At 32.5% G+C, this 24274-nt stretch overlaps 2 long non-coding RNA genes and 1 pseudogene across 5 annotated transcripts in view; 1 reads left to right on the top strand and 2 right to left on the bottom strand.

Annotated features, from left to right (window-relative positions):
- Window positions 1–457: 457 nt before the first annotated feature.
- Window positions 458–3452, bottom strand: LOC143225436 (uncharacterized). 2 transcript variants are annotated; one of them, XR_013013851.1, is made up of 2 exons: window positions 3269–3452; window positions 458–1253 (listed from the first exon to the last, which is right to left on the bottom strand). It is a non-coding gene; the product is annotated as an uncharacterized LOC143225436 (long non-coding RNA). The 2 variants fall into 2 exon arrangements; XR_013013852.1 differs by having other exon boundaries at window positions 3273–3323.
- Window positions 3453–8489: 5037 nt separating this feature from the next.
- LOC143233198 (uncharacterized) lies at window positions 8490–10180 on the bottom strand (annotated as a pseudogene).
- A 3293-nt stretch (window positions 10181–13473) lies between these two features.
- The window catches only part of LOC143225430 (uncharacterized), a 30529-nt gene continuing 19728 nt past the window's right edge, over window positions 13474–24274 (top strand). For 2 of the 3 annotated variants that reach the window (XR_013013850.1, XR_013013846.1), the window contains exons 1-3: window positions 13474–13812; window positions 21437–21517; window positions 23541–23623. This is a non-coding gene — a long non-coding RNA (uncharacterized LOC143225430). The remainder of the gene's footprint in view (window positions 13813–21436; window positions 21518–23540; window positions 23624–24274) is intronic. The other variant, XR_013013847.1, reaches the window with a different exon arrangement.

Below are 24274 nucleotides of genomic sequence, written 5' to 3'. Positions count from 1 at the left end.
GGCATGGCCAAGTGGGTTAAGGCGTTCGACTCGTAATCTGAGGGCTGCACCAAACATGCTCGCCCTTTCAGCCGTGGGGGCGTTATAATGTACGATCAACCCCACTATTCGTTAGTAAAAGAGTAGCCCCAGAGTTGGCGGTGGGTGGTGATGACTAGCTGCCTTCTTTCTAGTCTTACACTGCTAAATTAGGGATGGCTAGAACACATAGCCTTCGAGTAGCTTTGTGCGAAATTCAAAAAACAAACTATATATGTTTACATTAGAACTTTAAAAAAAAAAAAAAAAAAAACAGGGGTGGATTTTCCCTAAAAACTGTTTAAGAAATATGCAAATAACAGATACAAAAAACACTTCAATCCAAAGTAAAGCAATGGATGAAATATTTGTATCTGCATCAGTTTTTCTTCAGGTACACATTATGTAGATTTAGAAAAAAAAAGAAAAAAAGACAATATATTCATAAGTCTGCTTTATTAGTGCTTAAATATTACAAACACACATTACTGAAAATGTATAGTAGTTGTTAATTGTAGTCAAAAATAACTACATACAAAGTTATACAACTAAGAGAAATAGAAGCAAGTCTTATACAAGTTAACAAAATGAGGTTCTAATCTCCTTATTACATTCTACTGGTTTCAAGAACAACACAAAAAACCTCATAACATGAAGTTGTTCTTCAGTGTCCAAAAAATTTCAGCATATATGTTGTGAAAAGCAACAAACTGATGTAACAAATGTAAATTCAGCACTAATTGCCCTTCAGACATTCAATTACACAACTTTACAAATTATTAATCATTAAAATAGCTTAAATTACAGAGAAAAATAACAGAATTTACAAGTAAATACATGGCACACCTTGGCCCAGTGACTGCAAAAATTGAATACTTTCACTGCTACTTAAGTATACATTTACATCTAAATAAAGGAATGCTTTAAGAAAACCTCTCAGCCAGACTTAAATAGTAAAATAGCAACCTGGCCTAAATAGAAGTAAATAAAATGCTTTGTTTCATGAGTGACATAGCTTCCAAAATTGCGTCCAACTATACAATGCCATGTTGGATTATACTTCTTGTCAAACTCCTTCTTTATAAAAGCAGCTATGTCCTTCTCAATGTTGTACTTTTCCAGTGCCTGGGTTGCTATGTCAACAGCATCTTGTTGCATTTCTTCTGACATATCTGCATTTTTGATAACAGCTTTTTTGTCAGACCCAGACATTGTAACTTAATATGGTCGTTGCTCTATAAAAAAAAAAAAAGTAATTAAAATTTAAGTTACTATATGGTCAAACATGTAGTGATGATCTTAATTTACAATGTTGCATCTGTACACCTATCAAAAGATACTTCATTCATTACTACAATTAATCAATTCTGAAGCATTCGTAATCTATACTATATATCTACTTTGCTGAACATGTAGATTTGTCCAGTGTTGTTTATATCTTATTAATCATTGGTAGCTATATCTTGTATATATCTTCTATAAATGTTTTTATTTTTACTTTTAATGCAATGAAAAATTGTACTTCACAAAATACACAGAGAAGATAAAATTTCAATATAACATTCAACTCATAAGTCACTTTACTCAAAAAGTATAAAATATAAATCACTTGTTACTCAGTAAATTAAGAATGAACTACAAGACAAGTACTGCCTTTCAAAATGTACAATGCTGTAGTGTAAAAGCAAAGTTGCAGCACAGTAAAATTAGTTAGTCCACTTAAAAATATAAAAGTAAACTAATCTGAGTATTCCTTTACATCCACATACTTATTAAATAAAATAATTCAAACTACACACTACATCATTTAGCTTAAAAAAAAACATTGTTTATGAAAACATCTAAAGTTAACAGTTTAAACCTATTACTGTTAATACTTATATTTTGTATTCATAACATTTTAACTCAAACCCTAGGCCATTTATAACTGTTAAAAGGCTCTTAAGAATTCTCAACATCTTCAAGTCTTCCTTGGAAAAACTAAGTAAACAAAGCATCAAAGGCCAGTACATTAACTAGATTTGAAATATTCTTTAGAAACTTGAGTAGAACAAAACTAACTAATCAAATTTCACAAGAGAGTCTTTCCTCCCAGCAACATTGTCATCATTCATTTAATACTTTAATATCTCCACTGACTGACACTGCACCTAATGGACTTGGCATAAAACCTGTAATAGTGGAAGTTGTCTCAGCACCAATTCAAGGCATGAGAAGCCTCAGTCAAGAATTTTCTACTATTCACAGATTTGTAGAATTAGCTATCCATAAATAAGGTACATTCAGTTACCTTAAATTCATCTAATAATTTTTTTAAATATGTATATGGATGCGAGAGGCTTAATTCTATTTGAAGTGCACTTTGTTTTGCTATTATTTGGAGAAAATTATCTCACCGAATATAACTGTATAACAAATCAATGTTATGAAATACGCCATAGCCGAGACCTCAAATGGTTCATATCAACGTCCTTTGACCACTGTTGCCACTTTAATTGTAGTTGTATGATGCATGCTGCAAAATTTTAGTGGCTTTAGCACTTTATGCCAACACAGCACTTAAACAATTCTTGTTGAAATATAAACATGTAATGTTGAATTACTAATAAAAATAATTAAACAATAACCAAAGTATTTTCAATTATAGTTGACATGCTGCTGCTAAATAACAACCATAGTTTTTAACTGCTCTGACCTTAACTACTACTTTAATAAAGCTCACTTACTGCACCGATGAACACTATGCAATTTGCAATATTTATATTTTGGGGGTAAAACCTAGTATTAGTTGCTGGTTGAGGTTACACGTATAATTAATAAAAGTCACAACAACAGGTTACACCCTATATTACTAAACTTAAAAATTAACTACAAGCATTTGTTACTACCTCATTAAAAATTAAATGTCACTTTTTATTCACAGTAGTGTAAACAAACTTGCAGTTCATTGCTTTCTTAACCAACACTATACAATTATACTTGCATAACTTACATGCTCAATTTAAGTTCATTAAATGTTATAGTGTTAAGTTGCCACTTAAACTACAAGTAATTTTATAGTTCATATAATAAATTAAAATTTAAAGAATTTGGGGAAGTCTATCAGTACTATTACAAAATGCATCATCAATATCTGTATTGTTGCCTATAACATAATGTTTCAAATTTAAAGTGTGAGTTATGAGCCAACTATATTCTAACATTTGTATTATTATTCAGCACTAAGATATAATATACTACTTGTTATTACCAACTTCTGCAACTTTACACAACCCTTGGCGTCTCGGATACGACAATCTTCAACTGGTACAGAATCCTACCAGTATTAGCACTACCCTCAGTTCCTATCGCTAGTTTACCCCACGTGAAAATAACTTTAACGACTCTGCATACGACGGTAGAAATGTCTTTCGATTGATCTACCGCTCGTTTGCAGTCAAAAATGACACTTGTGATTGGCTGATTAACTAAATCCTTGTTGTTCGTTTGCTCAAAATGTTTCTTCTATCGTTCTTCTATCAACCCATAATTCCTCATATTCGTGTATTCGGGCTTATTCGTACTTATTCGGATGTATCCGAAGGCACCCGGTAATCTCAGTAGTTTTGAACAGTTCTGTGATTTTTATGCAATTATTTTGTTTCTGGTAATAATACTGCTTGTAATCAATAATCGTACTTTAGATCTTTTGTATTTCCGTAAAAAGAATTTGAACTGCAAATATTTATTCTGTTATAGTAGTACTATAGTAAACTAATAACTAATACCGCAAGTAAAATCTACTTTTATTATATAGCAACATTTCTCATTTTCATTCAAACACTGACATGCGACCTTGAACTTTGCCAGTTCTTTTGAATGATAGTCAGTGTTAATTAAATTAAAGTAATAGTAATACAAATACATAACTATTGTTTATATTTAGAATATAATAAAGAATGTTGTGTTATTAATTCTCACCTAAAAAAATCGTTAGCAAATAATTCTCACATAACTGGTGATAATGACGAATAGGTGGAATATGCTTTTGATTCTTCTTAGTACGTTACGTAGAATACTTTTATTTCGGACTAGTCTCCGTTTGTTTGTTTGTTTTGGAAGTTCGCACAAAGCTACGCGAGGGCTATCTGTGCTAGCCGTCCCTAATTTAGCAGTGTAAGACTAGAGGGAAGGCAGCTAGTCATCACCACCCACCGCCAACTCTTGGGCTACTCTTTTACCAACGAATAGTGGGATTGACCGCACATTATAACGCCCCCACGGCTGAAAAGACGAGCATGTTTGACGCGACCGGGATGCGAACCCGCGATCCTCAGATTACAAGTCGCACGCCTTAATACGCTTGGCCATGCCGGGCCTGGACTAGTCTCCGATTTATTATGTTATATACGTCACGATTACTATCTCAATAACTGGAAATCTGAATTTGAGAATAGTAGATAATTAAATTAAATTTATTTTATTTGCCAACCAGACTGATAAACACAATTTCCTCTTTTAACATAAATATATTTTAATATACAAACATAAAAACGATCCATTTTGAAATCGGCTCGACATGGCCAGGTGGATGAGGCACTCGACTCGTAAACCGCGGGTTTGAATCCCCGTCGCATCAAACATGCTCGCCCTTTCAGCCCTGGGGCGTTATAACGTGACAGTCCATCCCACTATTCGATGGTAAAAGAGTAGCCCAAAAGTTAGCGGTGGGTGGTGATGACAAACTGCCTTCCCTCTAGTCTTACCCTGCTAAATTAGAAATGGTTAGCGCAGATAGCCCTCGAGCAGCTTTGCGCGAAATTCAAAACAAACCAATTAAGAATTCTCATGTTCAAGCGAAAGTTTCAGAAACATTGTATGAAAATATGTTTAAAATCTAGAAAATTCTGCTCTCTAAATTCCCAACACTATTTTAACCATGGCAAAAAGCACTCGAGTTCTTACATAACAAAAGAGTGATTGGTGCTTGATATAATACTGTGCAAAAGTGATAAAAGAAGAGAATATTTTGTCACTCTTTTCATTTTATTGGACTAATTATTCCGTACCATCACAGAATGTAAAATTCGACACAAGAATAATACTTTATTAATCCTTGTTGACAACTGAATGAGGCAATGTGAGAATACTTATCATTCTTTATAATTCCCATATGCTTGTACCAAAAGCATGTCATAAGGGTTCTGCTTGAATAAACTTAGTGATCAAATTTAGAATCTGAAATAACTGTCAGAAAGTTTGCATAAAAAAACGTTATGTGATGCTGGTTAGACTCTGACAAATTGCTGCAGACTTGAAATGCTCCCCAAACACTGTCATGAGGCAGACAGGTAAATCTGAAAATGGAAAAGGAAGAAAAAGAACACCTAAACTCTGCAATACTGATGTTAAGTATCTTCATTTATGTAGCCTTCAGGACAGAAGGAAGACTGTCACTGATCTTAAGTGTAAGATAAACGAAATGTACAAAATAATAAAAAAGTGTCCAGATCTACAATAACAAGAAGACTCAACGAGAATGGAATATTTGGTCGTGTAACGGTTAAAAAACACAAATGTTGTTAAGAGACTAGAATTTGCCAAAAAATGCAACTTTGGACTGTTACTGATTGAAAAAGGATAAACAGGGAATTAGGCAACCTAATCATACAGTCTCTGTATTATAATACAGCATACTTTTCTAAATCTGCCAGTAGGTTGTTGATTGGTTTTGGTTGTTGTTAAGTGTAAAGCTGTATAATAGACACCATGGATATCAAAATCCGAACTGGAGGGCCAGGTTGTAAACATAGTGGCATTTTTATATTGTTATTAACCAATAAAAAGTACGTAATTACCTTATACATTTTAATTGCCTAACTCCATTATTCATTGTAGAATCAACTTCGCACTTGATTCCTAGAAGTCATTTTATTTAATCATCAGGAGTTGTTTGCTACCCCTCATAAAAATTATGACAGCGAGCCAAATGGCTTCTGAATGTAGACTAGTGGGTTATCAACCATGAATGCAAACAAAATTACAAATGTTTTTCATTCTCCTCTCAACAACAGTAGAAAAACGTAATAACTGTCAATAATAATTAACATTATAAACCTCACCCATCGTGCTACACTCAGTATGTTTTATCTTAATTATTTGTATCGATGATGCCAACAGTTAAGCTTAAGGGACATCAGGGTTCCTTCACACAAAAGTGAACATGACCTTCTTTTACCGTATTCAATCATTTTCCATGATTTATCTATCCAGTTATTAATGAATTTCCAGTATTTTTATATATAACTCAGACGTACATATACAGTAAAAATAAGTCAAAATTCTCCAATAGAAATTAACACTAATATCAAAGAATTAGAACCTCAAAATAAGTCAATACCTACTAAGTTAAAGTACATCAACTCATAATATGATGTCTTTTTGACATTCTCAAAGTAACTGTTTAAGTGTTATTCAAAACATCAAAACATGAAATCAATAACAATCAAACTGATCATCTCAAATGACTAGATTCAGTATTATTTGATTTTTATTCAATTTTTCAGTTTCAGCTGCTCCTTCAAGTCGCTTATTCCATTTATATTAAAAACTTCGAAAACTAACTTCAAAAAGTCAAACAGTAACGTAATAATCATTATGTTGCACTCAAAGACTATCTCAGTCATTGTTATGGACTGGATTTAACATAAAACACATTTTCTCAGCTCTTCTTCTAATTTTTGGATTGCAATATTGTAACATTGTCGTGAACTGACTTGCAGGCAGACCGAGTGGATTCTCTCGGTGTAGCCGTTGGAGTTTCGACTAATACTACCTGCTGTTACATGAAATATTTATTTGAAGTGAGGATGTAGTGGGCGAATGGAGCACAAGGGTACTAACTCGAGAGTTTAAGTTAAAACAAAGAGACTTGAGACGAAGACTTCCAGTAGCTCTTTTATTTAAGCCTTCAACACTTAGTATTTACACACACATAAATAAAGTTGTCTTTATCGATATTTATCACAGATAATCTTTTTAATTCTATTAACATGATGACTGATGTTACTGAATAATGGCCTTAAAATTCCTTACAAAGAGCTTGGGCGTGAAATAGCCTGTTTTTTTACTAATAGCAAGAGACATCTTCTGTACTTGTTCCTCGATTCCTTCCTGATTTATCTTTCTTCTTCTTCTGACGAAGATGAGATCTGAGATGTCAGCCTTCTAGATGATGATTTCGATTATCTCAGATTGCTTGCTAGATTTTGAATATTCTAACGTCTGTTCTAGGACCTTTTATACTAGCTGAGGGGAGAATTGTTGGTTTATTCATAGTACCATGGTGTCAACTGGCTTCCTTTTTGTGATTTCTTAAGCTCGTTAGTTACTAATAATTCATACTGACACGTCATCAAAAGGTAAAGGTTTCTGTCTTCTTTACAAGTTTGTTAGTTAATCATTCTCTTTGAAACAACAGCCCATACTGTAGCGTTGGTCCACCATCAAAGGTTCTTCTTGGTTTCAACGTCCAAGTTTGCTCAACCCCTTTTAACCTCAATAGCGTCAATTCACTTTAACTCAAACATACAACGGATAGTTTCTCATTTTTAGTTTATAGCTTGAATAACCTCTTTTAACATTGATAGTGTCTATCTGTTCCAATCTAAACAAATAGCGGAGATTTTTCAGCTGCTTTCTCTGAATCTCTGAATACTTGAGCTGTCGTTATTCTATAAGCATTATTGCCTTGAACATGTTTTCTTATACTTCACTATTTTCTATTTATCATCACAATTACTTGTACAAGGCATCCAAATACCTAGCGGTGCCTTAATATATAGATTATATATTTCGTCTTTCTTTTTAGTTGCTGCCTGTCGTAGTGCATTAGATTCTACAATTAATTATTTCATTTTCCGACTGGATTCTACCATTATAGATTTTTGGTTAGCATTATCTATAAAGGCAGTTGCATCTTCTTGTAGTTTCTTTTTAGTTGTAGTTTCACTTAATTGAATGGCTGTCCGTTTTAAGGCCAAAGGTAGTACTTTAATTTTTTCTTTTATCTTCTAGATGCTCTCCGTATTTATGTCTGGGTGTCGCTGCATTCTCCAGGAGAGCTGGTGTTATTTTTGAAATTAGACATACCACCAATCGAATCAATATGCTCTATCACTTTCCTATTAGCAACTAGCCAGAGAAACCTCTTGTACGTTCTCAACTAAGATGTATTTCTTATGGGGAACCTCCACTTCACACTGGCTTGTCCATAAGATAGAATTGGTTGAAGTTTAAAAACTTCCCAAACTGTTAAACTCTGACATGAGCTTCTCTTTCTTACATAATTATGCAAAAATGAATCCACTGACTCATTTTCCAGTGGATCATAATCTCTAAAATAATGATGGTCAGAACTAGGTAAGGTTTTTACACTGTCTATAAAGTCACAGTATTCTGCCTTGGCAGTTTCGCTTGTCCCATCATCCAGTTCAATCTCCTTCTTTAACAGAATTTTGAAAATGTTTGCAACCATTTGGCTTATCTGCAATTTTGTTAGGGTTAAGACAGTCTAAACATTGAGCAAATGTAAAGATGATTGTTTTCTCAATTAAATGTTTCACAACAATGTATAAAAATTCCTTACATTTCATACGGAACTGCATGACTGATAAGTTTGAAACATCCTTCATGTTTTGTAATATAGTTTGGGTTTTAAGCCCAAGACTAATCTTCTTGTAGTTGGCATGCTTACAAGAGTCTTGCACATCTATTTTCAAAAGTTTTGTAACACTTTAGCTGGCGTTATGTAAAATGTCATCTTTAATAAATCGTTTCATCAAGTTTTTGATACACTGTTCAAGGTGACCACAAAAACATTGTGCTAGGGAACGTAAACTCTGAAATATCTCTAGAAATGGTGTCATAGTACTCGCCATGGTTTCAAAGAATGCCATGCAATCGAACCATATTAAACTTATCTGACACTGCCTCTTTGACAGTAAGATATGACCGGTTAGAATGTTCATTCTCTTTTCCTTGCACATCTTTAATATATTTAATTACATTTGGCCATATCTCAATAGATCCTGTAGCAATAGGTTTATTCTCGAGCCAATGATGGCCACAAAACTGAAGTGGGAAGAATGATGATCCACTAATAGTTATATAATCATCCCTTCATGACGGAACATATTTGAATAACTAGTATAATATTTTAACTAGTTTAGCTACCAACAAAAAATGTGACTTTTCACATGCATTTTTAAAGAAGTTGTAAACCATATAAAGGTCACAGCTTCCAATGTTTACTAGTCCATGTGATACAGTCTCAGACTCCTTTATTTTATCACATAATAAGGAGTGCAGCTTCAAGTTTACTGTTGGTTCAACCATGGAAAGTTGGATAATTTTCTTTATTTCAATGTTTGAAATGGAGTTCAGTAACACAGGCAGCAGATCCTCAGCCATGTATTGTGAAATGAAAGTAGAGATAATACGATATAACGCAATCTTCAACAAGATCCCAGTATCTAACAAGAATGTTCAAGCAGCTGTTGTGAGAGTCATCAGACATGAGTACAGTTTTAATCACGTGTTTCAAACTTGTAGCCAAATGATTATCAAAATATGGACCGAGTCCAAAGCCTACAAGATAAGCACATTTGTTTACACCACACGTGAATTTTTGAGCTATATTTCTGTTAGGAAACATTTGTTTGAATGTTTTTACAACTATTCTAGGATGTCATACATTTCACAGCCCAAACAATTTCAGTTCTAAGAGTATCTGTAGATAAAATATTCTCAGTTATGTTAGCATCTGCATGCTGACTTGTACTGGTACACAGTTTGTGTTCATTTAAAAATGAACTAATATGTAGACTGCTGCTCATATGCTTCATGTTGTTTTTATGTTTTTCCCCATCTGATTTAACGGCAGGTTCACCAATGTTCCAAAGGATGAAAGTCTTTTTACATACGCTGCAGTGTGTTATAGGTAGGCACTGGCTCAAGCCACGTTCTATAGAGTTCATTCTCTTTCCAATTCTCATAACATTTACCCTTCCCTGGCATGATATGCAAATAATTCAAATGCAGGATCAACATGATTATCATACCGTACCAGAAGCTCCAGAATTGCAAGCGGTTCTTTCCACGTATTTTTGCCATTTTCATACATTTTGAACAGTGCGTGGCAAAACCAGTGTGACAAAATGGTGAATGTTACTAAGAAACCAAACTGTTCTATACAAGTTTATCGCTGATTGGTCATCTTGAGAGAATCCCATGCTTCGCAAATAATTGCCTAATTGGCATTCACGAACTAAACAAAAAGTATGATAAACTCTGATTGGCCAAACGCGAAAGAAAAATAGTATGTTACCACGTTTGTCTGGAAAGAATATCGCTAAAAGTTGTCGATATTTTAAATGAGATTTACTGATTTTTTTTTATTAAAACATAAAATTTAATGACCTTCCATAACTTAAAATACTCTTTTCAAATTCCACATTATTTCAGATTTTTCAGGACATGCGGGAACTACTGGTCAAGGCAGCGGATGATATTATTGCCTGTGCTAACTATTTAGGCTAGAGCTGTGACAATGCCAGGGTTCAGGTCTAACTTTATTATATTGACTAAAATCCATAAAAAAAAATCCAAATAACCTTAATGATTTTGAATGAAAGAAAAAACATGTAGGTTTGCAGGTTTTTTGCTAGTTCTTTTATATACCTATTTTTCGACTGGTAAAACGATACTTGGGACATGATAAGATAATAAAAAAACACTGTTAATAATTATTATTTATAATTTATTATCGCCATTTTGTAAATGCCGATTACTGTGCTGCATTCTTAGTATATAAATCATTTCTCTGTGTTATTCATCATACAGTAAGAGTGCTATTGTACCATATTATAATAGTACAGGGGCTTATGGAACTAAAAACAAACTTTCTAACACACTTTAACCGAATTTTTTTTCATGAAATCTAAATAAAATATCCAGAAATCAGTAAGGATCGCAACACGGCATTTAAAAACTGGGAAAGGCCACTATGCATTGACGATTGAAATTCGTTTTAAAAGTAGTCTATTTAGAAGTTAATTAATTTCGAAAATCATCATGTACTGTATTGGAAGTAAGTGTTATGGCTGCCTTTTGAAAATAAAATTAAAAGTTTTAATTAGTGTTTGTTTTAGTTCCTTATTTATCTTATGACTTAATTAATTTTATATTTAGATTGAAACGATCCACACGGACAGTCAAAATTCTGTTCAAATATAAGCTTATGCGATCACTTTCGCAGTAAACTTGAGAAAATATTCACAACTTTCAAACACATCCACATATACATACATAGAAGTGCGAATGTTTTTCTCTCCATGTAGGTTTGTTCCTTATGCATAGCCACATCTTTAAGGGTACAAACTCCCAACCTGAGGTACAGATACAACTTTGTGCAGGAAGTAACATATGCTATATGGTCACGTACTCAGAAGCCGTAAATTGAGGTCAAAATAACCAATACAGCAATTTTTGGCAAACACGACAAACAGTTAGTCTCAAATTCAAAAGGTTGATTTTTGTTGTTTTTTTGGTAATGTGTGATTGAGAGGAAAATTAGTTACGTTTCTTCTCTGCGTGAGAATTTCTTATAATTATTATATCCATGATCATTACGTGTTGAAACGATTTAAAAACTTTGTGGGGCCTTCATTTGCTCCTATGCTCGTAATGTCTTCTTCTTTGCTCCTTACAGCAAGACAAAAATTATTTTTACAAAGAAGTTTTACAGTAGATCAATAAACTAGCATGTAAATAAAGTATGACATCAGTTGAAGCCATTTTCATTCCAACACAATTGAGTACTCTGCTAGTTTAAGAATAAATATTTAATTAATATTCACTGTCTGAACCGAGAATGACGTTTTTATAATAATTTTTTCAACAAACTTTATATTGTGATAAAGTATACTAGTGTACAAGAACGTTAACTATATGTGGAACTAAACTAGACATTATGATTCAATTGTTAGAGGTTGTCATTATGTGGCGGCACGGTTTATATTTCCAGGATAAATTATCTAGTTTAATTGACATATTTAAATCCAAAATCTACATATTCTGGCATAAATACTTGAGTTATTGGTACTTAAATTTGAATCCTGTAAAACTGTATTCACAACTAGTCATCACCACCCACTGCCAATTTTTGGGCTACTCTTTTACCATCGAATAGTAGGATTGACTGTCACGTAATAACGCCCCCACGGCTGAAATGGCAAGCATGTTTGGTGCGACAGAGATCCGAACTCGCGACCCTCGGATTACAACTCGAACGCCTTAACCCACCTGGCCATGCCGAGCAAATTAAAATTGTTAAAAAGAAATAAGTGAACCTACTGCAAATAAAAAAGGTTATCCTTGACAATTACAAAAAAACAGTATTTGCTTTCTCCTACAAAAATCGTTACTTTTCCAAACAGCTTTTTATTTCATTTCATTGAAATATACATTTTGTGAGATAATACATAGGTTTGGTTTGTTTTGAAATTTCGCGCAAAGCTACACGAGGGCTATCTGGGCCAGCCGTCCCTAATTTAGCAGTGTAAGACTAGAGGGAAGGCAGCTAGTCATCACCACCCACCGCCAATTCTTGGACTACTATTTTACCAACGAATAGTGGGATTGACCGTCACATTATAACGCCCCCACGGCTGAAAGGGCGAGCATGTTTGGCGCGATGGGGATGCGAACCCGCGACCCTCAGATTACGAGTCGAGTGCAAAACAAATAAAACCATAAGTGTAGTTTAAACAATAAAAATGTTGAGTAACGATCAGCAATAATTCTTTATAATTGTATTTTGTAAATTAACTCATTTGAAATCAAGGCAGGGTTTTTATTTAGTTGTTAAACCACAATTTTACATCTCATGATAAAAATAAAAATAGAATTCGTTATTAATCAGTGATGATGAGAAAACCCGCTTGTAGAAAAAAAAATATATGTAAACACATAAACAAACGCAAAATTAAAAAAGCCTTACTTATACAACAACTCAAGCTCAAAATAAACCAATACAAAGGATTGGTTTGTTTGTTTGTTTTTTGGAATTTTGCACAAAGCTACTCGAGGGCTATCTGTGCTAGCCGTTCCTAATTTAGCAGTGTAAGACTAGAGGGAAGGCAGCTAGTCATCACCACCCACCGCCAATTCTTGGACTACTATTTTACCAACGAATAGTGGGATTGAGCGTCACATTATAACGCCCCCACGGCTGAAAGGGCGAGCATGTTTAGCGCGACGCGGGCGCGAACTCGCGACCCTCGGATTACGAGTCGCACGCCTTACGCGCTCGGCCATGCCAGGCCTCAATACAAAGGAACAACTTCATACTAATATTAATAAATATAATCAGACATCTAAGCGCGCCCTCTACATTCCTACACTCAGTTACATAACCCTCTTCAAACATGTGGTCAGTTAACAGTCAGTTACCTCTATTTTTTTGTGAGCTTGGCGATAACCAAAGAAGGTCGAAGTGTTCTCTCCTCAACATGAATTTGTTTTTAACCCAATAAATATATTGAGTTTTGGCCTTCTTGCAGACCACGTGAACACCACTGTGATTGGACTCGACTTAAGTTTGTGAGCGAGCGAGAAATGTTTTTTGCATATGTTAGTAAGATTTCAAGAAGTCAGAAATGTGAAGGTTGGGTGTAAAGTGGTATAATATTTGATATTGAAGTTCAAGTATTTCATTTTCTTGCTCCTTTGCGAAAACGTAGCAAATTCGGATGCGTAAGTTTATATTTGTCTCTTATTGAATGTTTCAATTTTTAGTACTCTAAAATAGGGAATTTCTTCAGAAATAGGCCGTTGCACAAATACTAGAAGTTAGCACTGAGTGAAAATGAAATAACGAATAGGGTACGTGTAGAATTGTTCAAGTGATATACTTTATATTATAAGTTATTAGTACTATTAATGGTAATGCCATTGGTAGTATTAGTAGTAGAGCATTATATATAATGTCGATTTTAATTGTTTTGTTATACCATTGAAAGTTTAGTATTTATCATTTTTAGCACAATGAAATACTGAAAACACGTGCTTCCACATTTCCATTTTGTGCATTCAGTCCTGATAAATTTGGTCCCGACACATGCTACATTAAAAAGAAGTAGTGAAGCTAAAGAAAAAGTACGTATGGAGAAAATGAAGAGAAATGAAAAAACAACAGAATTACAAAAGAAAGGCACAAAAAAAATTAAAATCAACTGTATTTGATCCCAGTAAAAGAAAACAAATATTAGACTTTCAATAAGTGCAAGCTAAAGGGTGAAGCAGGTGAATTACATTCACAACAGAAGAATAATGGAATGATCACATTCCAGATGGAGATATCAATTACCAGTAGTGGAGTCAATTGGGAAAAGGATCTACAGAAAAAAAAAATATGTATGGACATTTTACTGTAAATAAAATCATTAGAAAACAAAACTAAGTAAAAATGCTTTATAAGATGATTGACTTAAAGAAAAGATGCCCCCAATTTGAAAAATAAAAGCTAACACCAAAGCCTTGAAAAGAAAAAAAAAAGATATCAGGTCAAAGCTCTTGGAGAATTAAAAAACAAGAAATAAGTGGTTGCTAAATAACACTTATCAGAAATCCAAAGTATTTGCTTTGGGGCTTCTAAGAAATGACTTGCACAGTATATTCAAATGATGACAAAAAATAGTGATAAAGATGCCTGAGAAGATAATGATATTATAAGGTACATATCATTTTTCACCAGTATGATCCTTGTATATCATCTCATTTTAACTGTGTACTGAAAACAGTTAAATTCTATGAAGAGGCATCCACTTTCTCTCTGATGGTCAAATATTATGGTACCACAACTAAACTTTACCTTAGCAACTTGTTTCTGTTTAGTTATTAGAGTAAAAGAAGCTACATGAATTTATAGTGAGGTTGGATATGAAAAGGAGGCTGCTGATCAAGTGAATGGTATTATATAGATGTCTGATGCAAGCTGTAGCTCATGGTGTAAAAATTGTGAATGCTGGCATAATGATAAATGTACTAAAAACCAAATATTAAAGTATTGTTTTTTAAAAATATAAGAGATCATTAAAATGGTTCTAGAGAATTTGAAAAATTGTTCCAAACATAGTAGTCAGATAGCAGTTGGTCTGGCAAAACTTGTTTAAGTGTACAGGGTGGCCCGTAAGTCCCGACCCATCCTTATGTTATTATGTTATATTCAAATACGCATGTATTATAAATTTCTTTTTTTCAGAGAAACCCATTTACACTTGTAGAGCGTATTGTGCATAATATTATGCAGCGAGAATGAAGGACAGCACGCAGGTACACTGGATACACAAGATATATGGATGGGTAGGGACTTAGGGCCACCCTGTACATTAGAGTTATGAGCACTGTCTTGCATATTTATTTTAATGATTTATGTAAGCATTGCAGTGTGAAACTAGTGTTGTGGATTTTCTGAAACACTGACTCCACTGGATAGCTTTATCCTTTAAAAACAATACTGTTTGAACACTTGGTATCAATATTCACAACTGTATGTTGTTTTTTTTCCTTTTGCATAATTTCCACCAAGTTATTTATGATAAAGTAATAATAAAATTTAAACTATGATGTATATTTTTATATTGGTCCATTTAAAGTGATTACAAACAGTCCAAGTATTAACTTGAATAATTTGTGTATTGGTCACTTGTACAATATATTTTATATTCCCAAACAATCAGACTGGAAAGAAAGTGTATTTTGAACATATTAATAAACTGAAGAAAACATAGTTTTCAGTTACAAATTTAATCAGGATAATATCTGTGCTTATTTATTATGTCATAATTTCATCTTTTAAGTAAGTTACAGATTCATTGTGAATAGGATTCAAAAAGCAATTTTAAGTCAGTTTTGAGTTCCTTGTTATTTGCATACCTTTTCCTACTAATAATAAATATATATGTTACGAGACTTAAGCTACTTAGACTAAACACTGTATGTATATTTATTATTGTATTGACATTGCAGTTATACCTATCTAATGTTCAATAATGTGCATTGATGTGGTGCATGTGCACTCCTGTTAAATATATTACATAAAACTGACCTTTACTCTTCCCTGTCTTTGGCTGTGTTTTAGTGGACTAGTGGTTTGCTATATATAGATTTCAATTATTATACATTAGATATGTATATAGATTATTACTATTTGGAAATAAATTACTAAACTTATTATTTTTTTTTTTAATATAGAATAACAAGTAAAAGGTAATGCAAATAATTCTCTTCTATTATGATTTTTCAACTTTGTTGCTGCTGAACATAGGTTACTAAGCATTTTAAAATATCACATGTGAAGGATATCAATTTTTTGTTTATATATGCAGTTGAATAATCAAAAATCATAAATAACTGTACTGATACCATAGAATTATATTATGGTTTACATTAAGCTTAGTAACTAAGATGTATTTAGGTTTAAAAAAATATGAAACTTTGAGCAGATGCAACATACCTTCATGAAACCTTGGTTCCAAACAATGTGGTAGCTTTTTTGCAGATTAAAATGTCTGAGAAAATCACCAGAAGGACACTAAGCTGTTGATGTCATATATTGAAGTTAGTGTATATAAGGGACTGTTTGATTCAGTACATGAGCTAAAGCAAATCTACTTGCCTACTACTTCACCACTTCATTTGTAGGTATCAATTCACCAACATTCAACCAATCACCAAAATTTAAGTAGACCTAATTTATATACTCCACTGTTTCCAGCCAATATTAATGACAACATAACTATACCAACTGCTCATGACATGTATGGAAGCTTGTAAACAATGGGGGAACTAAAAACTAACATTTCAAAACTTAAAAACTCCTTCCCTGGAGATGATGGTATCAGAAACATCATCTTAAAAAAGGCATCTATTAACCTTCTATATCATCTTCTTAATATAATGAACCTATCTCTACTAACTGGATATTTCCCTGATGCCTGGAAGAAGGCGAAAATAACTGTAATCCCAAAAACAAATACTGGAAACTCTAACCTTGACAACTTCAGACCAATAAGTCTGTTAAGCTGCATTGGCAAACTTCTGGAAAGAATAATTTCAAGAAGACTGCTTCTGTTTTGCAAGAACAATAACTTCATTCCTGAAATTCAAAACTCATCACGTAAAGGAAGACAGACTACTGATCATTTGACCAGGCTCACAGAATCGATATACAAGTCTTTCAACAATAACCAAACAACTATCACTGTTTTTCTTGACGTTAAGAAAGCCTTTGATTGTGGCACAATGCCATTAGATATCAACTGTATTCTTTAAACACTAACCAGAAATCATCAGATGGATCTCAAACTTACTAACCACACTGCAGTGATTAAGATAAACAATACCTCATCCAAGACATTTAATATCACTGTCATTGTGCCCCAAGGTTCTGTTCTATCTCCCCTATAATACATAATTTTTGTGAACAACATACCTTTCTCAGACCTGACTTGTACATATTTTTCACAATACACTGATGACATGGCTGTCTGGAGTGTATTGCAAAATCCAATAATTGCAAGCAACAGAATACAAGAAACACTTAATGCTATAATCAACTGGTGTAATGACTGGAGAGTCCTAAATCCACAGAAAACCACTGCATTTGCATTTAGGCACAACCTTAATAAACATCATAAAAACGTAAAAAAATAAATCTAAAATTAGAAAACAATAAAATTAAATTAAGCTCATATAACAAATATTTAGGAATAACATTTGACGTACGACTCTCATGGACACAACACTTCAAAACGGTCAACAAATCTGTAAGTAATAGAATATATCATTTAAAACTTGTAACAGGAAACAAGAAGATATATACACCTAACATGATCATTAAAATTTACAAAGCCTACACTTGTCCTCTAACTTAGTACGGAGCTCAAATCACTTCAACAGAACAGAGTACTAAGAATGGTGCTTAGATTACCAAATGCACTCAGATCAAATTCATGCATGAAATTTGCAATATACCTCTTCTCACAGATCGTCTTTTGACATTAGCCTACAAATACTATGAAAATGCAGACACATAACTCTTTATCTTCCAAATTACATACCATGACAAGCACCCTATACAAAATATCTCTGCACAATGCATATCTGGCCTCCAAGACATCATAAAGTAACACTGAACACTATATTGATTGATTGACTAATCATCATTTGATGTTTTTTTGTATATCCTAGCAATGGGCACAAGACAGGTAGAATATTCGGCACTGTTCTTGTGAAAGAGGGTTTTTCTCGGGGTACTCCCATTTCTCCCCACTGCAAACTCTGAAGCATTTGGATTTATAGATCCCAGCCACCTCGTGGACCTTTAATATATTGTTGACTTGCTTCGCTTCTTTTCGTTATTCTGCATTCAAGCCTGGATTGACTCCTCTCTGCCACCTTTAACTGACTGGACATTTTCCATTGCTTTCATCTGAAACTGCTCTCACAAGGTCAATCTACACAATCATGTGATTGGAAAAAAAACTAGAAGAATTTAATTCAAACTTCCAATGCACATATCAAAATTCTGTTGTGAGCGGGACGAAGAGGGATACAAATATCCTTGAACACCCGAGTTGGGAAGTTCATCATCCTTTAAAACTAAATACCTGCCACGGAATGTTTCCTTTTTTTTTTTGTATATAAGCTATATCTCAGCAAAATAAACAGATGAGGTTCTTATTTTCATTTCCAGTTTGTCAATATTAGTAATTTGAGTTCTTAATTTTTATAAAAATATACACTTAGTATTTTGACATGACAAACATCTAATTTCAAACAACACTGTTTTAAAAATACCACGTGACTTACTAAAATGTATATTTAGTTCTTTTAAATTCAGAAATAAACTTGTATATTATAATTTAAACTTTAATGTATAGAATTTGTTTCCAAACATACTGACAAAGATTCATTAAATAGTAGTTCAACAAAATTTCCAATTCAAGTCAACAAATATGATGACATAGCATTTGACCCATGACCTGTTGCAAAATGGATAATCTTTATTTTGCTCCAGTTCTTGTTTCTATAAGGACTTTTTATTTCCAGTTATATGACTGTGTTTTTCATATTTTTATTGTTTTCCACTTTTCCAAATTCATTTTATTTTCTTCAAATTCAATAAAAGCAAATCATCTTCCAAAATCTTATTCACTTCTCTCATCACATTTGATGTTATTTTACCAAAGCACCTGCAAACTTCAGTTATCACTTTCATTCCAGAATAGGATGAACTTTTTTCTTAATATTGTATACGTATCATATATGTTTGTAACAATGAATTATTTATTTAATTTTCTTTAGAGAGAGAAATTTAGATATCCTTCAATCTCTCATTGTATATTTTTAAAAATTTCTTTCACACCTAACCACAACATAAATGATAGAGTATTTTATTTGGACCTTAGTAGTGTTCTTAAATGAAAATCTACATAAATATAGATTGTTTTATAATTGCAATATACACTGGTCTCTAACTGAATAACATCCAAAATGTTGACGTTGAGTTTTTTTTTATTTGAGAGTTTTATGTTTTTTTCACTCTAATTAAAACTGAGGTAATGTTATTGTAATAAGACATTATCTAGGAAATACTCAATTTCCACCAACGTTTTGTAAAATGTTTGAGTAACTGTCGAGATAAGAAGACAGAATCTTTGAATATTTGTTGTTGTTGAGACAGACAACAGTTTGATTAAATGGTAGTAGACAAATGTAAAGTTACAAAATGTTTAAAGTGCTAAAAGTGTAGCAGTTGTGCATGTGGTCACAGTTCCACGTAAGCAATTCCTTAAAGGTTACTATGTGTTCTTCATGGGTAATGATGTCAATTGAACAAAGATAAGGACGTCTGAAATCAAGAGCAGTTAAGTTAGATGTATGTTACAATGTTCCTTGAAATGAACAAGATATCCAAGACAAATCGATATTAGTCAAATGGAATAGCACGTGTAAAAGAAAGAACATAGAACATCTGTGTAATGTGGGAGAAGATTTGCAGAAGAAGAGAAGAGAGGAGTATCAATGTAATGGTAAACTAGTGTGGCTGCAGCTTGCAGGCTTGTCACAGTGGTTGTATTGAAAGTTTAATGACAAGATCAGGCCAAACAAAAACAGTGAACTAAAAATTATAGCATGCATCATTCACTTCTAAGACATGTAATTCAATATTAGGCTTTTGATTTGAAGAAGTAGGCATATTTATCACTGGCGTGTCCAAAACTTGTCAATTTTTGAGGAGAAGTAAAAATTTGTCAGTTTTGGACTGCATCAAAGAAGAATTGAAGTGTTTCACATTTTAATTTTCCAAGAAATATTTTAAATGTTTCTTTAAGTAAGATATTGACAGAAATGATTTTTGTATTTGTAACATGTACAGTTGAAGTATCTTTAGTTATTTTCAGTATCACATTCTAGAATGGAGCAAACTTTTTTTTTGCTTTCAATTCATTCTGCATTATTTTCTCTTTCGACAACTTTTTGATAATAGATACTCGGTGTGGGTTAAATTTTCCTTTATTTCAATTGAACTTGTTTTGAAATGTAACATATAAAGGGGATTTGTTTTTAGATTCTGTAAATATCAGTATGTCTTCTGCCACACTTGTGACATGTGGTGTTGTAAGTGCCAGAAAGAAGACAAGAATAATATTTTATTCTCCCGAGGAAGCAGTCATAAGTAGCTTGTACTATGCTGTGCCAAAATGGAGATACATATTTGAAAAGAGTTGAAATCTTTTGCATTCTATGTAAATTTAAAATTCTAATCAATGTAGTTAATATAAAGTGCAGCACATTTTGAAGTGTGCAGTACTATTTTATTACTATACTATTATGTTCTTTCAGCTTGTTAATTTCTAATGGTAATAGATATAGCATAATAAGTATGGCACTGTTTTGTATATAGTAAATGTTATTTTTAAAGAAACATTTGTATATCTGAAAATTTTGTATTTTTTCTAGGTCTATTTGTATACTTTGTTTTGTTAAAATTGTTTAATTTTTAAGTTAGACCTCTGTTTTCTCTGGCAATTCATTTCATTTGGAAACATAAATTATGAACCAGTATGAAAATGAAATAATACAAAAGACTGTTTGGTGACCACTTTGCTACATTAATTTGTCTTCAAAACTAATCCCCTGTGTTTATAAGGCAGGAAAGTTTGAACAATTATTTATAATTTGAAATTGTCATTGTTGTTTTGTATCCCTTTTGTGATCTTAAATTGTATCTTGTTACAGGTTTTATGGATAGGGTTCTTTGGTATCATATACATTTGTAACAATGTATTATTTTTTTAATTTCTTTATACAGAGAAACAGAATTCAGAATTGAATAGTGGGAGAAGATGCATAGGAGTGATGTCAAACTGTATAGTTGCTAACACTTATTGAGGTATAACGTGGATTGGCTCTTATATTTGTTTGTTCATCCTTGAATTTGTCATTGTATGTTTTTGGGAATTTCTTTCACATTGAACCACAAATAAATGACAGGATATTTTATTGGAACTTTATATGGCAGTTCAATGTTCACTTAAATCATCATAAATATAGATTGTTTTATAATTGCAATATACACTGGTCTCTAACTGAATAACATCCAAAATGTTGACGTTGAGTTTTTTTTTATTTGAGAGTTTTATGTTTTTATTACTCTTATTAAAACTGGGGTAATGTTATTGTAGTAAGACATTATCTAGGAAATACTCAATTTCCACCAACGTTTTGTAAAATGTTTGAGTAACTGTCGAGATAAGAAGACAGAATCTTTGAAATGACAGATAACAGTTTGCTTAAATGGTAGTAGACAAATGTAAAGTTACAAAATGTTTAAAGTGCTAAAAGTGTAGCAGTTGTGCATGTGGTCACAGTTCCACATAAGCAATTCCTTAAAGGTTACTATGTGTTCTTCATGGGTAATGATGTCAATTGAACAAAGATAAGGACGTCTGAAATCAAGTGCAGTTAAGTTAGATGTATGTTACAATGTTCCTTGAAATGAACAAGATATCCAAGACAAATCGATATTAGTCAAATGGAATAGCACGTGTAGAAGAAAGAACATAGAACATCTGTGTAATGTGGGAGAAGATTTGCAGACGAAGAGAAGAGAGAAGTATCAATGTAATGGTAAACTAGTGTGGCTGCAGCTTGCAGGCTTGTCACAGTGGTTGTATTGAAAGTTTAATGACAAGATCAGGCCAAACAAAAACAGTGAACTAAAAATTATTGCATGCATCATTCACTTCTAAGACATGTAATTCAATATTAGGCTTTCGGATTTGAAGTAGGCATATTTATCACCGGCGTGTCCGAAACTTGTCAATTTTTGAGGAGAAGTAAAAATTTGTCAGTTTTGGACTGCATCAAAGAAGAATTGAAGTGTTTCACATTTTAATTTTCCAAGAAATATTTTAAATGTTTCTTTAAGTAAGATATTGACAGAAATGATTTTTGTATTTGTAACATGTACAGTTGAAGTATCTTTAGTTATTTTCAGTATCACATTCTAGAATGGAGCAAATTTTTTTTTTTCTTTCAAGTCATTCTGCATTATTTTCTCTTTCCTTTCGACAACTTTTTGATAATAGATACTCGGTGTGGGTTAAATTTTCCTTTATTTCAATTGAACTTGTTTTGAAATGTAACATATAAAGGGGATTTCGTTTTAGATTCTGTAAATATCAGTATGTCTTCTGCCACACTTGTGACATGTGGTGTTGTAAGTGCCAGAAAGAAGACAAGAATAATATTTTATTCTCCCGAGGAAGCAGTCATAAGTAGCTTGTACTATGCTGTGCCAAAATGGAGATACATATTTCGAAAAGAGTTGAAATCTTTTGCATTCTATGTAAATTTAAAATTCTAATCAATGTAGTTAATATAAAGTGCAGCACATTTTGAAGTGTGCATTACTATTTTATTACTATACTATTATGTTCTTTCAGCTTGTTAATTTCTAATAGTAATAGATATAGCATAATAAGTATGGCACTGTTTTGTATATAGTAAATGTTATTTTTAAAGAAACATTTGTATATCTGAAAATTTTGTATTTTTTCTAGGTCTATTTGTATACTTTGTTTTGTTAAAATTGTTTAATTTTTAAGTTAGACCTCTGTTTTCTCTGGCAATTCATTTCATTTGGAAACATAAATTATGAACCAGTATGAAAATGAAATAATACAAAAGACTGTTTGGTGACCACTTTGCTAGATTAATTTGTCTTCAAAACTAATCACCTGTGTTTATAAGGCAGGAAAGTTTGAACGAATTATTTATAATTTGAAATTGTCATTGTTGTTTTGTATCCCTTTTGTGATCTTAAATTGTATCTTGTTACAGGTTTTATGGATTGGGTTCTTTGGTATCATATACATTTGTAACAATGTATTATTTTTTTAATTTCTTTATAGAGAGAAAGAGAATTCAGAATTGAATAGTGGGAGAAGATGCATAGGAGTGATGTCAAACTGTATAGTTGCTAACACTTATTGAGGTATAACGTGGATTGTCTCTTATATTTGTTTGTTCATCCTTGAATTTGTCATTGTATGTTTTTGGGAATTTCTTTCACATTGAACCACAAATAAATGACAGGATATTTTATTGGAACTTTATATGGCAGTTCAATGTTCACTTAAATCATCATAAATATAGATTGTTTTATAATTGCAATATACGCTGGTCTGTAACTGAATAACATCCAAAATGTTGACGTTGAGTTTTTTTTTAATTTGAGAGTTTTATGTTTTTTTTACTCTTATTAAAACTGGGGTAATGTTATTGTAGTAAGACATTATCTAGGAAATACTCAGTTTCCAGCAACGTTTTGTAAAATGTTTGAGTAAATGTAAAGTTACAAAATGTTTAAAGTGCTAAAAGTGTAGCATTTGTGCGTGTGGTCACAGTTCCACATAAGCAATTCCTTAAAGGTTACTATGTGTTCTTCATGGGTAATGATGTCAATTGAACAAAGATAAGGACGTCTGAAATCAAGAGCAGTTAAGTTAGATGTATGTTACAATGTTCCTTGAAATGAACAAGATATCCAAGACAAATCGATATTAGTCAAATGGAATAGCACGTGTAGAAGAAAGAACATAGAACATCTGTGTAATGTGGGAGAAGATTTGCAGACGAAGAGAAG

Source organism: Tachypleus tridentatus, chromosome 1 (assembly GCF_004210375.1).
Source record: "Tachypleus tridentatus isolate NWPU-2018 chromosome 1, ASM421037v1, whole genome shotgun sequence".
NCBI classification, from domain to species: Eukaryota; Metazoa; Arthropoda; class Merostomata; order Xiphosura; family Limulidae; genus Tachypleus; species Tachypleus tridentatus.
Note: the sequence above shows the minus strand (reverse complement) of the source record. Positions and strands in the feature narration are given on the sequence as shown.